General features: G+C 38.1%; 1 long non-coding RNA gene across 2 annotated transcripts; it reads right to left on the reverse strand.

Annotated features, from left to right (window-relative positions):
- Window positions 1-2,071: 2,071 nt before the first annotated feature.
- On the reverse strand, window positions 2,072-3,304 carry LOC147910343 (uncharacterized). Of its 2 annotated transcripts, none has more exons than XR_015544607.1 (3): window positions 3,135-3,304; window positions 2,735-3,008; window positions 2,072-2,553 (listed from the first exon to the last, which is right to left on the reverse strand). It is a non-coding gene; the product is annotated as an uncharacterized LOC147910343 (long non-coding RNA). The 2 variants fall into 2 exon arrangements; XR_015544606.1 differs by having other exon boundaries at window positions 3,088-3,304.
- Between the last annotated feature and the right edge of the window lie 312 nt (window positions 3,305-3,616).

Genomic DNA, 3,616 nt, shown 5'->3' on the forward strand with positions numbered 1-3,616 from the left:
CTCTGCGGGCCAGCAGTTTCTTTTTGACTGGTCAAGAGACGTAAACGCAGACGTAATCGCTAGTGTAATAAGGGCATAATGTTATTACGTATACTTATATGATTCCATTGCTAAATCGTAGGATGAGATAACAATTAAATGTTTTGTTTCTTCGATAATATTTTAATTTATGTAATAAATATTATATATATATGTAGATATATATATATATATGTATGTATATATATATATATATCTACATATATATATATAATACAAATGAGATATGTAATAATACTTCACGATATTATATTTAATATAATTATAAAATTATAAAAAAATATGCGCACACACACACACACACACACACACACACACACGCGTGCGCGCGCGCGCGCGTGCACTAACACAATCTTTTATAATAATGATGTTATATTTAATACGCAATTATAAAAAAATTATATGTATATACATATACAGAGTGCCTTATCAAAATCCGGACAAATTTTAATTTAAATTTTCCGCCAGAGGTTGTTGTTGGCGTCCGGGAAAGCCTGATGCTTCTAGTAAACAGGCCGCGATGTTGAAACCAAGTGCTGAGTATAATCGAAGAGTCGCGATCGATGGTCTTCGCGTTGAGCGCTCAGCAACGGAAATAATTCGGTTCTTTAGATACCTGAGATCAACCGTTTATGACGTTGGCAAAATATATGGCTTTAAAACAGTCCAATGAAGGTTTCAGTATGCTAGCGAGGAAGAGTCACTCGAAAGAACGCACCGCGAGGACCTCTGCAGTCATTGAAAGAGTTCAAGCGCTGATTTCGGATGACCCAGGGCAATTGTTGCGTGGATGGAAATTGTGGCGTCCGGAAGGCCATATGTTTTTCAGCGGGACGGTGCACCGGCTCATACGAGTCATTTGATTCAAAATTGGCTCTTAGACAACGTCGATATGTTTTGGTCCAAGGAATTCTGGCCTCCCAATAGCCCAGATTTAAATCCCTTGGACTACTACGTATGGAACGTAGTTGAAAGGATCAAAACAAATCTCGGCATCCCAATGTGACGTCATTAAGGGTCGCTATTGAGGCAGCATTCGTTGGCATGGACAGTGCTACATTACAGTGTGCGTGCGAATGCTTCAGACCGAGAATAGAGCCCATCATTCAAGTTAATAGGATATATATCGAATAACTGTACTCTACAAGGATCCCCCAAGTGCTATGTAAAAGGATTTTTAATATTTAATTTTTCATTAAAAACAATTTCTTAAAAATTTTCTTTTTGTTTAAAGAAATTGTTCGATTTGTCCGGATTTTGATGACGCACCTTGTGTATATATATATATATTAGGTGTTGGAATTAATTCGTAGCGTTTTACAAGAGATGGGAAGTACTTTCATTAATGTATTTTTTAATGCTCATGTGAAATAAATAACATTCTTTCATTAAAAAACGCTACGAATTAATTCCAACACCTAATATATATATATATATATGTATATGTGCGCGCGCGCGCGTGTGTGTATGTGTGTGTGTGTGTGTGTACACATAATTTTTTATAATTGCGTGTTTAATAAAATATCGTGTGTGTATGCACGTGTGTGGGCGCGTGCATAAATAAGACATCGTGTGAAAAGGCGCCATAGAAATCCGACCGCGTGCTGAAGGGGTGGGGGGGGGGGCAGTATCATTAATATCTACAGATTTTAACATCGCATTCATCTTGATTTTATTTTTTAATTAAACATACATATCGTTCCCTTGCAAAAAAGTGACACAGCCAAAAAATTAGCATTGAGATTGAAAAATATTAATGACATAATTTTAAAAAATACATTACACTTAACTGAAAATATAACATGGAAAGAAAGTTAAAAATTAAAAAAATGTTCTATTGAAAAATTAGTCATCTTGAGATGTGTCACTTTTCTATCAACGGAATGCTATCTCGAATGGGTGTTAAGTGTGTTAACACTAATAAATGTCCGAAAATTATTTTTTTATTTCATGCGTTTTATTTTGCTTTTTAATTCTATCTTTGCGTGCATTTATTTCGATATTATATACATATATATATATATATATATATATAAAACATAATGTGAATGAAGCACTATAGAAATCCGACCGCGTGCTAAAAGGTGGGGCAATATCATTAACACCTCGTAGGTTTCAACAGAGCATTCGTCTTGCTTTTCATGTCGGCGCGGCGGCTCGCGCGTCCTCCGCGCACACATAATCCGACGGTCGCGTTTTAAGCGGGCTGCAAGCGGATGCGACATATTTATGGCTTGTTTTTAAATATTAAATGATACAAAGGCGCCGCGCACACATATACTTACACACATACACACACAAAGAGTGAGAAAGGGGGAGGGGGGGAGCAAGAGCCGACCAACAGCGTTGTGTGTCTCACCTGCTCATGGAACTCGGATGGAGATGTTAGTAAAGAGAAAAAAGAAGTTCGCGCAGTTTGGATGGCGTGCCGAATTCCGAACCTGGATTTATGGAGAAGAATGTACTTTTCTTACTGTCTCTCCACTTTCTCATCCATTAATTCGTAACCAATGTCTAGATTTACATGTAGCGAAATAAAGTACGTGACATTAAAACGATGAGACAACGTCTTCTTTCTCCTTCCTTATTTATTATGATCTCGTTTAATTTGCATTACGACAGCGTCAGTTGTACACACTTTAATACATGCATTTATTCGCGTCTATCAGATACATCGTTATATTCTAATACTTACGATCGTCCACCGAGTTAGCTGTAATTTGCACTACACGATAGTAGTGTTTCGCGCCTTGACGTTGCGCTTGTCTTAGCGTCGAGACATTACGTGTCGCCAGATACTTAGGATACCAGAGAATTGTATACTAGATTTATTTTTACAAACATTTTGCGGTTTTCCGTAAGACGATAAAGATTTTTGATGATCTCTCCTTCATCATTTTTCGTTACAAAGCGACGATGACGAGCTGGTTGATGCAAACTCATCATATTCAAGAATTCTGTTTTTCTCTCTTTAGAAAAGAAAGTTAGCTTGTATGACGATGTTACTAGTTACTATCAATGTTTCTAACGATGAACGGACGAGACTACCTCGTTCCAGCGAACGCTGCTAGAGAAGATGAGCCATCATTACTCACCCGCGCACCCATCGGTCAGTGCAGGTGAGTCCGCTCCCACAGCCAGGGCAGCGTAGATTACCGCCTCTATGTGGCACGAATGTCAGATAGGTACGCCCTTATGGCCAGCAGAAGCGTAATGATAGTCCGGCAACATCAGAGTCGTCGATGTCTACGCTCGACATCGTCGCGCACCTGCACCCGCGCTCACTTTCATGTCGATCTTTGTACGTTATATATATATATATATATATATATATATATATATGTATATACGTACTTGCTTATATGTATATACATTACGTACTCTGCTGCACACACACGTACAGTCTTTCGTTAGTAATATCGTCAAACTTATAGTCTGTATATAGATGACACTTTGTTTTTCCATTGAAATCGATCCACTTTCACGTCATCCATCCAGCGAAAAATTCACTTGTCGTTTGCATGCTAGTTAAAGGTTGACAAACAGGAAGGAGGATATAGAGGCGCAGGGGTTGTTT

This window comes from Acromyrmex echinatior, chromosome 3, assembly GCF_024713525.1.
Source record: "Acromyrmex echinatior isolate Ae372 chromosome 3, ASM2471352v2, whole genome shotgun sequence".
NCBI classification, from domain to species: Eukaryota; Metazoa; Arthropoda; class Insecta; order Hymenoptera; family Formicidae; genus Acromyrmex; species Acromyrmex echinatior.